This window comes from Bidens hawaiensis, unplaced genomic scaffold (genome assembly GCF_021521415.1).
Source record: "Bidens hawaiensis isolate Kalapana, Puna unplaced genomic scaffold, B.hawaiensis_p1.1 tig00033581_1, whole genome shotgun sequence".
NCBI lineage: Eukaryota > Viridiplantae > Streptophyta > Magnoliopsida > Asterales > Asteraceae > Bidens > Bidens hawaiensis.
This window is the reverse complement of record NW_027495772.1, coordinates 20,763-42,170: the sequence shown is the minus strand read 5'-3', so window position 1 is coordinate 42,170 and position 21,408 is coordinate 20,763. Positions and strand designations below refer to the sequence as shown.

The 21,408-nt window shown below is 36.9% G+C and overlaps 1 long non-coding RNA gene across 1 annotated transcript; it reads right to left on the bottom strand.

Moving 5' to 3' along the window:
• Nucleotides 1-1,504: 1,504 nt before the first annotated feature.
• LOC143585139 (uncharacterized) lies at nucleotides 1,505-11,706 on the bottom strand. The gene is made up of 3 exons (XR_013144507.1): nucleotides 11,552-11,706; nucleotides 1,762-1,851; nucleotides 1,505-1,594 (listed from the first exon to the last, which is right to left on the bottom strand). It is a non-coding gene; the product is annotated as an uncharacterized LOC143585139 (long non-coding RNA).
• Nucleotides 11,707-21,408: the final 9,702 nt, after the last annotated feature.

The window sequence follows — 21,408 nt, the reverse complement described above, 5'->3', positions numbered from 1 at the left end:
TTCAGATTCGGATTCGGATAACGATTTTGAAAATTTTCGGATAGTTCGGATATCCGAATTATCCGGTATATTAAATTTAATATTTTTTGTTTTATTTTATATTATATCACCCACTCCGGGCCCGTCTCCGTTCACCCACCTCCATCCCGTCAACACCCCTTTTCAGTTCTCACATCGATCCAGCCCTCCAGCCTGCCACTGTCACCATCGACGAAGTTAGGTCTATTGATTGCTGCTGCCCTCTTCTCATGTCGATGCAGTCCTACACTTGTCTCTCCAATCTTGAATTTTCAATTGCTGATAGATTGTTAATGTTAATTCCAAATTTGTTTGAAAGCTTGTGAGATTACATATAGTTAGTTGGTATTTCATAGTTTTAGTTAGTGATTGTTGGATTACATATCTGTTTCAAAGCTTGTTAGATTACAGATTTTTTTTGTTTCAAATTTTTCGGATATCCGATTCACTATCCGAACGGATATCTGAATTTCCGGATCGGTTCGGATAGTGAAATTCACTATCCGAAAGTTCCGGATATCCGAAATTCGGATATCTGAAACTCCAGATATCCGGTTTTGAACACCCCTAACCACTACCACCATGATGGCACAGTAGGATCAACTATAGCTAACTGCCCCCACTTTGGGGACATTGTTGGTACCATTGATTCGAGCCTCCTCCACCAGAGCTCTATTTCGAGGTCACCTGTTCTAACGACAAATTTAACGGTAGCGGATTATAACACTGCATTCTTGAGTTTTTTATTTAATGGTTTGGAAAAGAAAAGACACTACTATGACCTTTAATGACGCGCAATGTGCGTCATTAAAGGGGTAGATGACACGCCATATCGTGTCAAGGAAGCCCTGTCATAAAAAAAGATGACGCAAATTTGGGTGTCATCTTTTTATGACACGCATTTATGACACGCATTTATGACAAGCATTCTTGACACACTTTCTTGTCATGATTTTTTACACGTATTTGCATGTCATGGTTTTAAGTATTATAAAAAAAATTGGTAGAATTATAATTTCCACATTAAATAATGAAAATTAATGTTTCGTAATACAACTTAAAATTCATATATAGCACAACAATCCATTTCATATAATATTTCACAAAATACTAACAAACATTCAAAATTAACAATATTTCAAAGTTAACGTTTTTATAACATCAATAGAAACTTTCACCGATAGATAAAGGATGCGACAATAGTCGACCATTCTTCTCGAATTCCATCAATATCAACATCAATGTACTCATTGTTCTCTCACACAACCTGAGAAAAATTTTAGATTAGTGAGAAGAGATGAAAACCTAATTGTTAAATGCCCTTACTCAATATTTCTAACTTATAAATAGATTTAGTTAAACATCAAGTTCAAATGTTTTGTCAAAAAACAGGTCAACCTTGACACTATCACTTAAACCTACTGTCATGAATTTAATTTACTAAACTGATATAATAATGAAAATATAAAAGGCTACTATACTTACACCGATAGATAAAGGATGCGACAATAGTCGACCATTCATCACGAATTCCATCAATATCAGCATCAGTGTACTCATTGTTCTCTCACACAACCTGAGAAAAAGTTTGTTGATACTGAATTGAATCACATTTCAAACAACCTTAATCTGCTGCTTTGACCATAAAAAGTCAACCCTGACATTATCACTTAAACCTACTGTCGTGAATTTAATTTACTAAACTGATACAATAATGAAAATATAAAAGGCTACTATACTTACATTGTCATTGAACGATATTTCATCAACTACCTCTTTCGTGAACTTTAACATAAAGTAGCCAAATTCGATGCTTCCCGACTGACATGGACACTACATAAATACATAAGTGATAACAAACGGTCATCATAACATAGATTCGTATAAGTTTAGTAAAGTTAGTTTATAAATAAGATCATCTATGGTGGATGCCCATGAAAGACTAGATCACAAAAAACAATTAATTTTATTTAGATGATATACCAAATCCATTGACATGAACCAACAGTTATAAAATAATTCAAGCGCAACAATCAATTCATTAAACCAGTTTCTTCAACACTAGGTTGATTCCACTACTTATCCACTCAGATTTGTTGGGTTTTAGCAAGATTATCATAGTCCAAAATAACCATTTATTGAGGAAAACGTAGCGTGAATAAAGTTTTAAATCTTGTTATTACCAAATACATAAACCAGTTTATGTTAAACCCAATCCAGGATCCATATACGATTATCAAGCTATCAAGAACACAACCATGGGGTGTTTAACATACATACCTTCAAGTCCAAAAAACCGAAAGGGATGAAGGTTATGAACGGCTAGAATCTAAGGAAAGGACTCCTCAAGATTGTATACCCGACAAGCTCCAACAAACACCAAGTTGCTAGGGATCTTACACTTTGCTTGAACTCCTCTTGTTCTTCCTCTTGTTCTTCTCGGCCGAGTAGAGGAAGAGAGAAAGAGAGAGTCTCTTGTGTGTGTGTAAGAGAAAGTGTAGTGTAAGAATCAAGATATGATCCACCACTAAGGATGCATGCATTTCTTGAAAAGATAAACAAGAGAGAGAGAGAGAGAGGGAGAGGGTAAGAGGGGCCGGCCCCAAAGGCCCCCCCTCCAAAAAAAAAAACCAAAACTCCAAATTGTTTATTTTTCATTATACATTTTAATATTTATCCAAATAAATAATGTTTCTCTTAAACATAAATTATCCATATAATTTATTTAACACACTAATGCAAATATTTAGAAAACCCATTTCCAAATATATAAGTGTTAATAATTATTACTTAGATGATATCTAATAATAAATATCGTGGCGTTTGTCTAACTTGTTATTGGGTATGACCCGACTTGGATCAATACGTACTAGCCACATCAACTCTAATATGTGTCTTGGGCAGATCGATTCCAACAATCTCCCACTTGCACAAGATTCATAAAAGATTGATGCAAACATCAAATACCGCCTAACAACGGTTTACTATCCATAATAGGCATGACGAAGCCATTCAATAACATCATCCCTTTCAAGTCCCATACTTGAAAATGATTTAGGTGAAACTATCATTTATCATTTTGCCACAAATGTCATGTTAAATCTAAAGACACAGAGTGATCATTCTCTGTTGATTTAACTTTTCAGGCCTTAGACATTTAACTCTCAACGAATAAGAGGGACAAATCCCCTATTGACTACATACTTCTCTCACTATCACCTTGTACTATACTTGAGCTTAGCCTTATGTACTGACATATTTCAGAGCAGCGAAGAACTAAGTCAAAGTATAATAGTTGATGAATATCAAGACCCAATATGTATCTCAGGTCGGAGGATACTATGATGTTCGCCTTTACTCAAATTTACTTATGATCACAAATCACAAGGATTCCATGCAGTAAAGTTAAGGACAGGTCAATCCAATATTTATTCCATAAATATCTATGAACCTTAGCAGCAAACCCTTTGCTATATTCATACCTTATGAATATCTACCAATCCAAGTTCATAATAGTCTTACTTTCATATTTGTTCCCACAACTATGATCGACTACGGACGTTTAGAATAATTCAAATTATTCACGGATTTAAACATACTAAAATGGAACATAACTCAAGAACATGAACATAACCAAAACCATATGATTGAGTTAAAATAAAATTGTTCCAATATCCAAATACAAAATTTTGATCAAATCCAATCACTAGAATATCGAAGTCCTAAGGCGCAAGTATGACCCTCATGCTTCAGCCTTTCAAGGAGTTTCGTGAGTGGGTCCGCAATGTTTTGATCAGTGTAAACTTTGCGAATACATATATTTCCTTTTTCAACTTCATCACTTATGTAGTTGAATCTCCGCTCAATGTGCATAGTCTTTTGATGTGCACGAGGTTCTTTGATTTGAGCAATCTCACCATCGTTGTCACAAAAGATTTCTAGAGGGTCCTGAATGGTACGGACCACTCCTAGATTGGCAATGAACTTTCTAATCCATGCAGCTTCTTGAGCTGCCAGGGAAGCGGCGATGTATTCAGATTCAGTGGTGGACAAGGCGACCACGTCTTGTTTTGCGCTCTTCCAGGAGACAACACCGAAAACATATACCGATTGTGATCGAGAATCATCACGATCAGTTTGGAAGCTCGCATTAGTGTAACCCTTTACAACGAGTTCCTCCTCACCAGAGCCATATATAAGAAACATATCATTAGTCCTCCTAAGGTATTTCAATATGCTCTTAACAGCCATCCAATGGCTAGTTCCCGGATATTGTTGGTATCGACTTGTCATACTCAAAGCGCATGACACATCCGGTCTAGTGCAAATCATGGAATACATGATGGATCCTATAACAGATGCATATGGGATTCCACTCATTTTGTCTTGCTCATCCTTTGAGCTTGGACATTGAGAAGTACTCAACATTGTTCCTCTTTGAATAGGTACCAAACCTTTCTTAGAGTTTTCCATCTTGAACCTTTTCAAGATTTTGTCAATGTATGCACTTTGATTCAAACCTATCAACCACCTTGATCTATCCCTATGGATCCTTATTCCCAGAATATAGGTGGCTTCACCAAGATCCTTTATGGAAAAGCAACTTCCAAGCCAGGCTTTTACACCTTCCAAGGTTGGAATGTCATTTCCAAATAACAATATGTCATCGACATATAATACCAGAAAGGTAATGATACTCCCACTAGCTTTCTTATACACACAAGCTTCATCAGCGTTTTTGACGAATCCAAATTTCTTGACTTCATCATCGAAACGGCGATTCCAACTCCTGGATGCTTGTTTCAATCCATAGATTTATTTCTTTAACTGGCATACTTTATTATGATGTTGTGGATCGACAAAACCTTCAGGCTGAACCATATGGACATCTTCCTCAAGATGGCCATTTAGAAAAGCAATTTTGACATCCATTTTCCATATCTCATAGTCATAATATGCGGCTATGGCAAACAATATCCTTATAGACTTTAGCATCGCCACAGGCGAGAAAGTTTCATCATAATCAACCCCTTGAGTTTGAGTGAAACCCTTTGCTACAAGTCTAGCTTTATAAGTATCCAAGTTTCCATGCATATCAGTTTTCTTCTTGAAAACCCACTTAATTCCAACCAGTTTGGAATTTAGAGGTGGTGCAACCAAGCCCCAAACTTGGTTATCATGCATGGATTGCATCTCGACATTCATGGCTTCCAGCCATTTGTCACAATCAGACTGTGACATTGCATCTCGGTATGTGGTTGGTTCATCTGAATCTACCACATAGCATCCATCCATGAAAAATCCATATCTCTCAGGTGGGGTGCTAATTCTACCAGATTTGCGAATGTTTTGTGTGTTCTGATCAACCATTTGACCATCCTCAACAACCTCTTGTTGATTGCTAGTGTCAACTAAACGTGTAGCGGCTTGTGGTTATCGATCCTCCTCGAGTTCCACAGTTCTGTCAGTTCCTTCCATAAGGAACCTTCTTTCCAAGAACTTTGCCTTTCGAGCTATAAACACTTTATGCTCGTTTGGATTGTAGAAATAATATCCCATCGAATCGGTGGGATATCCTATAAAAATACACTTAGTGGATCGGCATTCGAGTTTGTCAGGGGTGTAGACCTTAACATAAGCCTCACAACCCCATACCTTTAAATATGATAATGATGGAGCCTTTCCATGCCATATTTCAAAAGGTGTCCTATCCACTTTCTTGGTTGGTGCCATATTTAAAATACGGGCTGCTGAGATCATAACGAAACCCCAAAATGATAGAGGTAACGATCTTCTAGCCATCATGGATCGAACCATATCCAATAAGGTTCGATTCCTCCTCTCGGACAAACAATTATGTTGTGGTGTTCTAGGTGGAGTAAGTTGTGAGACAATCCCACAACTCCTAAGATGATCTAGAAACACATCATTGAGGTATTCACCTCCTCTATCGGAACATAGTACTTTGATCGTCTTGTTAAGTTGATTTTGTACTTCGTTTTGGAAGACTTTGAAGATTTCAAAGGCCTCATTTTTGTGTCTTAAGAAGAACACATACCCATAGCGATTATAATCGTCAGTAAAGGTAATGAAGTATCTTTCACCATTTCTTGTCATTGTCCTAAAAGGTCCACATACATCCGAATGTATGATGCCTAATAAGTCTTTCGCCTTTTCATTTATTCCATTAAAGGGATCTTTGGTCATCTTTCCCAATAAACAAGATTCACATTCATAAAATGAATCATCAATTGATTTCAAAAGACCATTCTTTCGAAGCGTATGAATGCGATTCTTGTTTATGTGACCAAGTCGACAATGCCAAAGAAAAGTATTACTCAAATCCACTTTGAGTCTTTTGGTGTTAGCTTGGTACAACGAGTTATCAATGTATGAGTCATCATGAATTAATTCATAAATGCCATTAAACGGCATTGCTTTAAAGTAAAAGACATTATCCATGAAAACATAAATACCATTGTCAACAAACTTAAAATCATAACCAGATTGTCTTCATACAGAAACAGAAATAATATTCCTAGTCAAACTAGGGAAATACAAAATGTTTTTCAAGACAATTTCCAAACCATTTGGAAGCTTTAAAACATAATCTCCTCGGGCTTGGACGTCAACATTTGCTCCATTGCCCATGAAGAGACTTATATCTCCTTTCTTCACATCATTTCTTCTTTTGAACCCCTGCAATGAATTGCAGATATGACTTTCCACATCCGGTATCCAATACCCATGTGTTAGAAGAAATAATATTAAGATCAATGTGGATCATGAAAGTTGTACCTGAGGTTTGCCCCGCATCCCTCTTAGCTTTCAACTCTTTGAGATAGGTCGGACAGTTCCTCTTCCAGTGACCTATCTCCCCACAACCAAAGCACGGATCCTCAGCGCTAACCTTTAGCTTCTTTGGTTTTGGCTCCGCCTTTGCCTTTCCCTTGAACCCTTTCTTGACTTGTCCCTTACCCATAGCAACCTTTGCTTTGGGTTCAGGGTGATGCCTCTTCTTTGAGCCACCCTCATTGATCGCAAGAACGGGTAAAACCTTTTTAGCCATTCCAGCTTCAGCCGTCTTAAGCATTGCGTGAAGCACACCAATGATTTTGTCCCATTCGTTCATGTTGTAGTTCATGACGAATGTCTCAAACCTTTTTGTTAGGCCATTTAGGATCAAATCCGTGGCCAACTCCTTTGAGATGAGACAGTTAAGCCGTTCAAGCCGATCAATGTGGCTTTTCATCTTAAGCACATAAGATGATACAAATTGGGTTTCTTCCACAAGACATGCATGAAGCGCTCGAACAGTTTCGAAACGCTCAACCCTAGCCTGAGTAAGGAACATTTCCTTAAGCTGGGTAATCATGTCATACGCCCGATGATTCTCGAAATTCTTTTGGATCTCGGGAATCATTGTTCCCAACATGAGGCAAGAAACTTGCACTGAATCCTCGGTGTATTTGAGCCAATCCGCATAGGCATCCAAGTTGTTGATATCGGGTTCATCGGGAATAGGGTCGTCTAAAATGTAAGACTTCTTTTCTTGCTTGAGAACAATTCTCAAGTTTCGATACCAGTCCATGAAGTTATTATAGTTTAGACGATCCTTATCCAGAATGGATCTCAGTGATAAGTTATGCACATGTGGGATAATTGCATTTGGTGCGTTGTTTGCGGCCATCTATAAAAGAGTTTAACAAAGTTCAATTTAGTATTTTTGATATCAATAAAATTTTAATCTTTAATACCCTTTAATGTCTCCAAGACAATTATTAATTAAAATCTAGAAAAACGTTTCATTCAAATAGTAGTTAGGTGACCTTTATCCTACTATTCGAATTAACAAGGTAGTCAACGTTTTACGATTGCAACTCTTTGCAACTTCTAGTTTTATGGGATCGGTTAAACATCATATGTTTAGTTGGATGTTTAATCCCATCAACACCTTTGAGTGCCATGTTAAGGTGACCCTATACTCATGGTTTCCAAATCAAGTCGTCCTACTTACACACACCTGTGAGTTTACACATACAAGTGGTTAGGTGACCCTAAAGCCAAAAGTATCTGTAAAACCACCTTAAGATCACAAGTTTTCTTAAATGTGGTTAGGTGACCCTATCCCACTATCAAGTCTACAATTGACTTAAGTGTCGTGTAAAAGGATGGTGTTTAACTTGTTTTTAAAAGAGATTTTAGTTTTCAAAATTCTAGATTGGAAAACTATTTATTGTACCTTTCATTTGCATGCATTCAAATGTATGGTACCTTTGAAAAACCAATTACAAATTCCTTTTAATAAAACCCATTTTATTATGAAATCATTAACAATTAATAAAACCAATTTTAAAACTTAATAATTTCAAAGGAATCACTTTTATGCTAGTTGTCGATTTTAATTGTTAACATCCATACATGATAAAACAATAAAACTAAAAACAACCAAACAAGCATAAAATACAAATACATGTTCATAACCATAGCCACCTAGATAGACAACCTTTGTTGACCGAAACAAGTGGGTCAAAAGGTCTTTCCTAAGGGACGAGCATGACACAAGGCATAAGATGGTGAACTCCCACTTGACTCCGCATCCAAATGCTTCAAGCGTTCACTTCTTGTTGTAATCCTTCTTCTTTAATTGGGCTTCATCCAAGAATATGGTATTGTAGTTGCATCTTCTTTTACAAAATATATCCTGATACATTTTGTCTAATAAAAGAAATACAACTATCCTACTTATTATTACAAACCATTTGAAAGAATAAATAGATTACAACCCAAATAAAGAATATTACATCCAAATGTATAAATCACAAACGATAATTCTTCAATATACACAAGGTCATAGCTAGGTAATGAACATCCACACAAACAGGTCAACCTTTGACCCGTCATGTCAACCCTTGACCAGAAATGGTTCCACTTTTGACCCTTATGGTTCTCGGCCAAAACCCCAACTGGGTGTTCTCGGCCAGGTGACCGAGAATAAGTGTTCTCTGCCAAGAGAAGAGAACTAAGAGTTCTCAGCCAGGATTTCAGTCAGACCGAGAACCTTGTTTTCAGCCAGGAACCGAAAACTATGGTTTACAACCATGAGTTCTCGGTCCAACCGAGAACTAGTGTTTTCGGTCAACCGAGAACAAGAGTTCTCGGCCAGACCGAAAACTGGTCTGCTGGGTGTTGTCGGCCATTCCAAGAACCATGGTTCCCAACCATGGGTTCTCGGCTATAGCGGAAAATCAAGAATCTGTCCAAAACAAGATTATCATCCAAATGACCAATTTTTCCAGATTTTACCACATGCATGTATGGTATAAACTTGGAAAAAAAGGGGTAACCAAAATGCCTAAAATCCTCGGCCAAAATGGTAACAAATATCATCAAACCCGAGCGCATTAGAACCATTTTGTAGCATGTAATCATATAAGCGGCTCTTGATGCCATTGTTGGGTTTTAGCAAGATTATCAAAGTCCAAAATAACCAATTATTGAGGAAAACGCAGCGGAAATAAAGTTTTAAATCTTGTTATTACCAAATACATAAACCCGTTTATGTTAAACCCAATCCAGGATCCATATACGATTATCAAGCTATCAAGAACACAACCATGGGGTGTTTAACATACATACCTTCAAGTCCAGAAAACCGAAAGGGATGAAGGTTATGAACGCTAGAATCCAAAGAAAGGACTCCTCAAGCTTGTATACCCGACAAGCTCCAACAAACACCAAGTTGCTAGGGATCTTACACTTTGCTTGAACTCCTCTTGTTCTTCCTTTTGTTCTTCTCGGCCGAGTAGAGGAAGAGAGAAAGAGAGCGTCTCTTGTGTGTGAGTAAGAGAAAGTGTAGTGTAAGAACCAAGATATGATCTACCACGAAGGATGCATGCATTTCTTGAAAAGATAAACAAGAGAGAGAGAGGGTAAGAGGGGCCGGGCCCCAAAGGGTCCCCCCCCCCCAAACCAAAACTCCTATACATTTTATTATTTATCCAAATAAATATTGTTTCTCTTAAACATAAATTATCCATATATTATTTAACACACTAATGCAAATATTTAGAAAACCCATTTCCAAATATATAAGTGTTGATAATTATTACTTAGATGATATCTAATAATAAATATCGTGGCGTTTGTCTAGCTTGTTATTAGGTATGACCCTACTTGGATCAATACGTACTAGCCACATCAACTCTAATATGTGTCTTGGGCAAATCGATTCCAACAAGATTGGGTCAACAGAATTTTCAGCTACAACAAATAAACTTCTAAATCTATATCATGGGTCCGGTCAAGTGGTCAACGGACTATTTCAAGATCAATATATGGAACATGAGAACCAGGTCCAACCACCTAACTTGCCAGTTTTACCCCTTTTAGATGGAGTCACTCTCAAGCTAATAGACACATTAAATGGTTTATTATATTTACTAAAAGTGCGGTAGTAAAAAATAGACATTTGATTACTATTTTTCAACAAACCATATCTATAGTTAAAAGGATTTAGAAGTTAGAGACCAAACCTATGAAAAAAACGGAATGTAAATCTCATATGACGCTACCACTCGTGTGCGAAGCAGAGGCAAATTACCAACATATTGTACTGACACGAATCTACAGTAAGCTAGCAAATCCAAATTTATATTAACAAACTGGTCTATAAGTCTCATGTTTGTAGCAACAATCATATCGTTAGCACAAAACTCAACAAAGCAATTTGTTTCCGAATGAGCAGTCACACTGACGTTCATGCTTCTCGTTCGTTTTTCCTTTTAACCCCTAAAAATGGTTCAATTCTAGCAAAACTACATATTTCAATCATATTCCTAGATATAATATAGAACAAAACCAGATCTTGAAGCTGAGGTAAAATAGTCAAATTTCTGAATTCATAATTGGGAATGACTTGATCTACAACTAACACAAATAAGTAGCTTCTGGTTGATATGTACACATTTAGGCTAAACTTATTTCTCTTGTATTAGAATTGACTTTTCTTCCATAATTTACACCTACAAATCTCTAACTATACTATCTGTCAAAAGTTAGATATAACTAAATACTTCTGCAAAACATGTTCAATCCATATCAGTTATCAAGCAGAGAATTAGTCTAGTTGACCAAATCCTAACCTAAATCCCCAATTCTTATAACATGAGCATAACAAATCACTAATCAGTAAACAAACTATTTGCTCAAAATTATATAGAATTCAGTATGAAATAATATTGAAAATGACTAATTCTCAATTGTCAAGTACAAATCGTATCAGTTATCACGCTGAGATTAGTCCAACAGAGCAAAAGTTAACCTAAATCCCCAATTCTTATAACATGAGATTAAACCTAACAATTAACACTCATGTCAACAGATTAAACCTAACAATCATATCAACAGATTAAATCTAACAATCATGTCAACAAACCGAACTAGCAATCATGTTAACAGATTAAACCTAACAATTTATGCAAAATTGAAGGCTAAAATTGATAGATTAATCAGTCCCGGTGAGTAATTATACCGTAAATAGCAAGTAATCAGTTTCTGAAATCAACAATCAGAGCAGTAATCAACAATCAGAGCCGAAAATCAGAGCCATAATCTAAAATCAACAATCGGTGATGATGATGAGAGGTGTGTCGACGATGAGAGTTGATCGGCGTGAATGGTTTCCAGAATGTGACATGTAACTATGTAATTGGGACGAACGATAGACAATATAGTGTTTTGTACCAACCCTAGAAATTATAAAGTGACATTTAAACATGACACACAATCAAAGTGTAGCGAGTGTTTTTTCTTTTTATAACTTTCAAAAACACTAAAACGATAACATGCAAAAATACTAGTCATTGTTTTTTTCAAATTCTAATAAAAGATGACAATATTTAATGACATGTGGTTTTAAGTTGTCATAAAATGATTATGTGTCATGATTCGCGTGTCATTGAAGGTATATTTTCTACTAGTGAGATAAGAAAAATTTTCTTTTTTCATTCTTGAGTTTTGTTTTTAAAAGAAAAGAAAGAGAATTAAAATAAAAGTTATGACATTTTTTCCTCCAAAACTTTCCTGCTAAATATGGTCTAATTGTGAAGAAAAGTTTATAGCCCATTACCATATTACTAATTTACCATATCTTACATGTTGCTATGATGACATATTGTAAAGTTATAATTTTTTTTCACACATTAATTTTCTTGCAATCTAACTCAAGAATGTAATTATCACTTTCTTTTCTTTTCTTTTATTTTAACTCGAGGATATCTTTTAAGTATATAATTTTTTTCCGTTTTTCCTCTATCCAATCTTATCATTATTTTTTTTCTTTTATTTTACATGCGAGAATGCAGTGTAAGAGTAAGGTGACTTCCTACCTGGTCTTGACTAGGTAATATTGAAAATTGTGGAAATGGAATGTGAAGAAACGTGGATCTACTCACTGGTAGCAGATCTACTTTCCTCGGGTATGATTAAATTGTTTCACCGATGGTTCCTCTGAGTCCGTGTTCTTCCACCTACAAAATGAACAACGCCGTTACTTACCCCTCAGAAAGGGACAGAGGGGTCCTCTTTGGGGTAACCCTCCGGCGTGAGAATCAGTATCTTTGTGGAGAAGATAATAATGTGTGAGTCAGTGAATCTCAAGAGTATTGCTGAATCGCTGAATACTCTTGATTGTGTGACTGTGTGTTTTCTGTAACTGACTCTGAGTGAATATAATTCAATATGATTGAATGTGATATCACTGCTTGTAACTGTCAATGATTGAGTGTGAATGAATGTGTCATCAAAGTGGAGTTGATGCTGTATTTATAGTGCTAGGGTTTCCACTGGTTGGGCTCAGCCTCGTTGGCCTCCTCCAATCGCACTGCGCCACGTGTCCTCTGGGACACCTGGCGCTTTCTCGTTGGTTGTAATCATGTGGTAGCACATGTGTCATGCTGAGTTGTCGACCTTTCATTTGGCAGCTGTCAACATCAGCATATTCTTACTCCTTAAAAAGATGCCTTCTGGAAGATTGTCTGACGTGCACAATCAAGGTTGCCCTGATCCTGATTTGTATAAGGACGAGGTTGATTATTTGTACGTGTGATATGCGCACATCCTGAGGATGCGCGAAGTCTTCTTTTTATTCTCACGCGCAGATATTGTTGGGTTTCTTTGGAATTTATAAATTTAGTTAACCATTTAACTAATCACAATTAAGGCGGAAGCGTGATATTTACAAACTAAACATATGTATCCATATGTTTATATATATCTATATATTACAAGTCTATATAATATATGTTCATGAACAACCTAGTTTATTCATGATATAAGATTACCAATAATCTATATATTAGAAACCCGAGGCAAGGATCAAGTAATGCGGGAAAACTAAACTATCAAAGCCATAAACACTTACATCCTTAACCTTTTAAGAGTGTAGTTAATGTTGAAGAAGATGATGATGTTGATGCTAGACCTTCAAAGGGAAAATCCTCAAACGGAATGTACCCCGAGCCTCCAACACACACCGAGCTATGTTAGGAAGCTTGAACACGAATAACCGAGACCCGAATCTTTCTTTTTCTCCTTGGCCGTAAAACAACAAGAAAGAAGAGAAAGGTTGTGTGGTTTTATTTTTGTTTCTTGAAAGTATATATGATCATTATCTTTTATCATCATATCCATCCATCCATGATGTTTGGTATATGGTTAAGTAAAACATACTCATTATATACCAAATACATGACAAGATTTGACCAATACATTGGGGTGTGGGGCCCACCCAAAACCGGCCCCAATTATATCCTTTTTTTTTTTTTTTTTTTTTTTTTTTATTTTATTTTATATTTTATAAAATATATAAACACCCCATCTTTTATAAACCATTTTATAAAAGAATACATAGTTAAATAATTATTCCAATAATAATTATTTGAATAAATAAATTAACCAATTAATTTATTTAACACTTTCAAGTAAATATTCAGAAACCCGATTTTCTGAATGTATCGTGTCCTGTATTTGTTTTATAGATCTTATCTTAACAAATATATAATTGGTGTGTGTCTAACTCGTTATTGGGTATGACCCGACTTGGATCAAACACGGCTAGCCGCATTAACCTAATTATGTGTCTCGGGCATATGGTATTCCAACAATCTCCCACTTGCACGAGACTCATAGGAAGTTAATGCTAATGGTGAATACCGCCTAACAACAGGTCACCACCCCTAGTGTGTTTGACTAAGTGCCATTCAATAACATCATCCCCTTCAAGTCCATACTTGATATGACATAGGTAAGTCTTATCACTACATCCCTTTGTTGCTAGATGTCCTGTCAAATCGAAGAGACACAGATTGATCATTCTCTCATTGATTTAACTTAACAGGCCTTAGACATCTAAACTCTCAACACATAAGAGGAACAAATCCCATCTTGACTGCATACATCCTTGTTGACATCTCGTATGATATCTGAGCTCTTTCTTTTTACGTCATCGTGTTACCGAAAAACAAAGAAGAGAGTCAAGTTATCAGACTTGATGAAAAGACCAGATCCAATATGCATCTCAGGTCAAAGGACACAATGATACTCGCCTTTACTCAAGGATTACTTATGATCAGTTGCACTAATTCTATGCAGTGATCCTTGAGAGCGGATCATGTCCAATATTTGTATCCCACAAATATCTATGAACCTTGGTGGCAAACCTATGCCTTATATTCATCACATGAATATCAACCAATCCGGGTTCATAATAGTCTTACCTTCATACTTGTTCCCACAAGCATGATCGACTACGGACGTTTAGAACAACATAAGTCATTCATGGATTAAACATGCAAATATAGAACATAACTCATTGAATAATTAAACATAATTAATTTTCATGAGATACCCATTACATTCGTTCTTTTACAAACACTAAATACAGATTAAATCCACTCACTAGAATACCGAAGTCCTAATGCACAAACATGACCCTCATGCTTTGGCCTATCGAGGAGCTTCGTGAGTGGGTCCGCAATATTTTGATCGGTATGAACTTTATGAATACATATCTTTCTCTTTTCAACTTCATCCCTTATGTAGTTGAATCTGCGCTCAATGTGCCTCGTTTTCTGATGAGCACGAGGCTCCTTGATCTGTGCAATAGCACCCTCATTGTCACAGAATATCTCTAGGGGCTCCTGAATGGTAGAGATAATCCCTAGATCCATGATGAACTTTTTCATCCATGCAGCCTCTTGGGCTGCCATTGAAGCGGCGATGTACTCAGATTCTGTAGTGGATAACGCGACAACATCCTGCTTCGAACTCTTCCAAGAGACAGCGCCTCCATTCAAAATGAAGACATATCCCGACTGTGATCGAGAATCATCTCGGTCAGTTTGGAAACTCGCATCCACGTAACCCTTTACGACGAGTTCCTCCTCACCAGACCCATATATTAAAAACATATCCTTAGTCCTTCTAAGGTATTTTAATATATTCTTGACAGCCATCCAATGACTGTCACCTGGGTTGTGCTGGTATCTACTCGTTATGCTTAAAGCATACGAGACGTCCGGTCTGGTGCACATCATTGCATACATAATAGATCCTATTGCCGAAGCATAAGGAACATGCTTCATCCTATCCTGCTCTTCCTTAGAGCTAGGACTTTGGGATGAGCTCAACACGGTTCCTCTAGGAATAGGTACCAAACCTTTCTTAGAGTTTTCCATCCTGAACCTTTTCAGGATTTTATCAATGTACGCACTTTGATTGAGTCCGATCAATTTCCTTTGTCTATCCCTATAGACCTTTATTCCCAAGATATATGTCGCTTCTCCAAGATCCTTAATTGAGAAACGACTACTTAACCACGCTTTTACGTTTTCCATACTTGGTATATCATTTCCAAATAAAAGTATATCATCGACATACAAAATAAGGAAAATGATTATACTCCCACTAGCCCATTTATACACACACGCCTCATCACCGTTTTGGACGAAACCAAACGCTTTGATTTCTTCATTAAAACGATGATTCCACATCCGTGATGCTTGTTTCAACCCGTAGATTGATTTCTTTAACTTACAAACTTTATCAGGATTAGATGGATCGACAAAACCTTCAGGCTGAACCATATGGACATCTTCCTCAAGATATCCATTTAGAAAAGCGGTCTTGACATCCATTTGCCATATCTCATAATCAAAATGAGCTGCAATGGCAAATAATATCCTAATCGACTTAAGCATCGCGACCGGCGAGAAGGTTTCATCATAATCAATCCCTTGAGTTTGCGTGAAACCTTTTGCTACAAGTCGTGCTTTGTAAGTATCTAAATTTCCATGCATATCGGTCTTCCTTTTGAAGACCCACTTACATCCAACCAGTTTGGAGTTAAGTGGACGATCAACCAATTCCCAAACTTGATTATCGTGCATGGATTGCATCTCGGCGCTCATGGCTTCAAGCCACTTGTCACAATCAGGTTGTGACATAGCATCTTTGTAGGAGATCGGTTCATCCGAATCGACCAAGTAGCAATCATCCACAAGAAATCCATATTTCTTGGGTGGTCGACTAATCCTATTAGATCTGCGAGCAACGTGTGTATGATCAACCATTTGATCATCTTCAACATCCTCGTGTTGAAAGCTAGTATCGACCAACTGTGTATCATCCAGTGATTCTTGAACCTCTTCAAGTTCCACTCTCTTTTCACTAGGTCCTTCCATAAGGAACCTAGTTTCTAAGAAGTATCCTTTGCGTGAAACAAACACCTTTTGTTCACTAGGATCATAGAATATATATCCTATATCATCCTTTGGGTATCCTATGAAGATACACCTGATGGATCGAGCCTCAAGCTTATTTGGGGTGTCACGTTTAACATAAACTATGCATCCCCATACCCTTAAATATGAAAAGGATGGAACCTTTCCATGCCACACTTCATAGGGTATTCGATCCACCTTTTTGGTCGGGGCCATATTCAAAATACGAGCCGCTGTAAGTAACGCATATCCCCAAAATGATGGCGGTAGTGAGCTTCGTGCCATCATTGATCGAACCATGTCCAACAGTGTTCGATTCCTCCTCTCGGATACTCCGTTATGTTGAGGAGTTCCAGGAGGAGTGAGCTGTGAAATAATTCCACAATCTCTAAGATGACTTTGAAAAGCATCACTTAGGTATTCGCCTCCTCTATCGGAGCGGAGTACCTTGATTGTTCGGTCGAGCTGATTTTGTACTTCATTTTGAAATTCTTTGAACATTTCAAAGGCTTCATGTTTGTGTTTCATTAGATAAACATACCCATATCGACTAAAATCGTCGGTAAAGGTAATGAAGTACCTTTCACTATTCCTACTAGTTGGCTTGAAAGGTCCGCATACATCCGTATGTATTATACCTAACAAATCCTTAGCCCTTTCATTTGTACCTTTGAAAGGCTCTTTGGTCATCTTGCCTTGAATACAAGATTCACACTCATCAAACGAACCTAACTCGTTTGTTTTCAAAAGACCTTTCTTTTGGAGAGTATTTATACGATTCTTGTTTATGTGTCCAAGGCGACAATGCCAAATGTAGGAATCACTCAAATCCTTTTTGAGTCTTTTAGTAGAAGTTTGATATAATGAGCTATTTAAGGTATTATCATGAACCAATTCATAAATACCGTTGTTTGGTACAGCTTTAAAATAAAAGATACCATTAGATGATACATGCATTTCTGATCTTACAAATTTAAAATCAAAATTACATTGTCTAAGAAGGTGCACAGAAATAATGTTCCTAGTCAAACTAGGAGCATACAAAACATTTCTCAAAACAACTTCCAAACCACTTGGAAGCGATAAAGTGAAGTCTCCTCTAGCGACCACGTGCACCCTTGCACCGTTGCCCATGAAAAGATTCACTTCGCCCTTCTTTAAGTCTTCATTCTTTTTGAACCCCTGCAACCAATTGCAAATATGAGTTCCACATCCGGTATCCAATACCCATGTGTTAGAAGAAATAAGATTTAGCTCAACATTAATCATAAAGACATTACCCGAGGTATGCGCCGCATTCCTCTTGTCTTTTAGCTCTTTTAGGTAGACCGGGCAATTGCGTTTCCAGTGTCCGGTCTCCCCACAACCAAAACAAGGATCATCCTTATGACCCCTCGGTTCCATAACCTTTTGTTTCTTTGCCATAACCGGTGATTTGCCCTTACCCTTAAGATGCATAGGAGGACCCTTTCTTTTGGCTACCTTAGCCTTAAGATTGGGTTGAGATCGATTCTTGGATCTACCTTCATTGATCGCAAACATGGGTAAAACCCTTTTGCCCATGCTCGCCTCGGCTGTTTTAAGCATTGAGTGAAGTTCTCCAATGGTTTTGTCCCACCCGTTCATGTTATAATTTAATACGAAAGTGTCGAACCTTTTCGACAAAGAGTTAAGGATCAAATCCGTTGCTAACTCTTTTGAGATGGGACAATTGAGCTTGGCGAGGCGATCAATGTAACTTTTCATCTTAAGTACATAAGTTGAAACTGGTTGATTATCATCCATTCTACATGCATGCAAGGCTCGAACCGTTTCGAACCTTTCAACCCTCGATTGCTTAAGGAACATTTCCTTAAGTTGAGTAATCATGTCGTACGCATTATGGTTTTCGAAATCCTTTTGGATTTCGGGAACCATAGTCGCCAACATGAGGCATGACACTTGAATGGAATCTTCCGTGAGTTTGACCCAATTCATATATTCGACCTCACTACCCTCTTCCGGTTCTTCGGGGATAGGTGTTTCCAAAACATGATATAATTTTTCTTGTTTTAGAACTATCCTTAAATTTCGGAACCAATCCGAAAAGTTATTGTGGTTAAGACGGTCTTTAGCGAGAATAGATCGGAGAGAGACATTTTGGACGTTAGGGATTATGTTGTCGTCGACGTGTGCGGCCATCTGCAGAATTTTAATTAAGTTCATTTTAGTGTTTTACCTTTTTAATTATTAATACCCTTTTATATATATACCAAATATAATTAATAATTAAAATCTAGAATCCAACGATAAACCCGACTCCGGTTAGGTGACCTTTTTCCCATTGTCGGTTTATCAAGGTAGTTATTCATAACAATTGCAAACCCTTTTGCAACTTCTAGAGTTTATGGGACCGGTTCGAAATCATATTTCGTGTCGGCATGTTTATCCCATCAACACCTATTAGACCCCATGCTTGGGTGACCCTCTTCACATGGTTCTAATTTAAGTCGTCCTACTTGTATCAACTTGTAATATTAACATACAAACGGTTAGGTGACCTTTTTCCCATTTATATGCCAATATTACCTCAACATATTAATTTACTCTACGCGGTTAGGTGACCTTTTTCCCACTAAGAGCTTACTAATATGTTAAGCGTTATACAAAAGGATGGTGTTTAACTTATTATCCTTAATTTTAAAAGGGATTTTTAGTTTTAATAATTCTAGTTGTAAAACTTTAAATCATGTTCTAACATGCATTTAGTAACATGATATTTTGAAACCATTTTCAAAATTCTAATTTATAATAAAGCCATTTTATTATGGGCGTGAGACGGCTAGTTAATAAATCCATTTTATTAAACTATGTGTCACGTAATTACCGATAATTATTAGAACCCGTTTTATGCTTTGTTAATTAATTCTATGTGACGAAGTTGATATCCTAATATCTAACAACCACACAATCAAACAATCAATTAATTAACAAGCATACACAATTATACTAGACACGAGCCACTAAGTTAGACCACACTTGTTAGCCGAAACAAGTGTGTATCTTAGGTCCGATCCTAAGGGACACATGACACATGGATGTTGTAGCTCCCACTCGATCCCGCATCCAAATGCTTCGAGCATCTTCTTCAACCCCGTTGTGATCCACTGGGCTTGAACTTGGGCCTTAGCTTCCATAAGCTTCCATTTGGGCTCAATTGGTGGGCTTAGGTCCTTTTGGGCTTGAATCCCTTAATGGGCTTGTGAGACCCATTATCACCATACCCGGCCCAATTAGGCCCAAACTTCCAATTTTGCAATCTTCTTTATATTACAAAACAAATGTCCTAATACATTTTTCTATAAAATAAAGATATTACAAATAACCTATTTATTACATACCCATATGAATAAATAATTACAAAATTACAAAATTGCCCCTAATTAATTATTACAAACCGAAACTTGAATAATTAACTACAATCACAACATCAACCACAAACAAACATCCACTTGGTCTACGGCTCGGTCTAGTATTAACAAACATAACCCGTTATGTTTTAGGAACCCGTTCCAAAACCCCTTGACTTTATTGGGCCTAGCCCAACCCAATTTGGGCTTGACCCAATAACATGATTATGGGCTTCGGCCCACATGTGCAAAACACATGGGCTTCGGCCCAATTAAAAAGCTCACGGGCTTCGGCCCATTTAACCAAAAATGGGCTTCGGCCCATATAGCTTTTTCCCTTTTATGTCCGGTTAGCCCAATAACCATATCCAAGTGGGCTTCGGCCCAAAATCACCCGATTTGGGCTTCGGCCCATATACTCGGTTTTATTTTTTTATTTATTTTTTTTTTTTGAACAAAGCCAAAAACAATAACAAGATTAAATACAAAGAAAAATTCATGCATGTTAATTTTTTTTTGTATAAAATCTTTCAAGGGGAAAAAATAAAACCGAGAACCCGAAGCTTAGTTTCCCGTATCCCGGCTCTTGATGCCATTTGTTGGGTTTCTTTGGAATTTATAAATTTAGTTAACCATTTAACTAATCACAATTAAGGCGGAAGCGTGATATTTACAAACTAAACATATGTATCCATATGTTTATATATATCTATATATTACAAGTCTATATAATATATGTTCATGAACAACCTAGTTTATTCATGATATAAGATTACCAATAATCTATATATTAGAAACCCGAGGCAAGGATCAAGTAATGCGGGAAAACTAAACTATCAAAGCCATAAACACTTACATCCTTAACCTTTTAAGAGTGTAGTTAATGTTGAAGAAGATGATGATGTTGATGCTAGACCTTCAAAGGGAAAATCCTCAAACGGAATGTACCCCGAGCCTCCAACACACACCGAGCTATGTTAGGAAGCTTGAACACGAATAACCGAGACCCGAATCTTTCTTTTTCTCCTTGGCCGTAAAACAACAAGAAAGAAGAGAAAGGTTGTGTGGTTTTATTTTTGTTTCTTGAAAGTATATATGATCATTATCTTTTATCATCATATCCATCCATCCATGATGTTTGGTATATGGTTAAGTAAAACATACTCATTATATACCAAATACATGACAAGATTTGACCAATACATTGGGGTGTGGGGCCC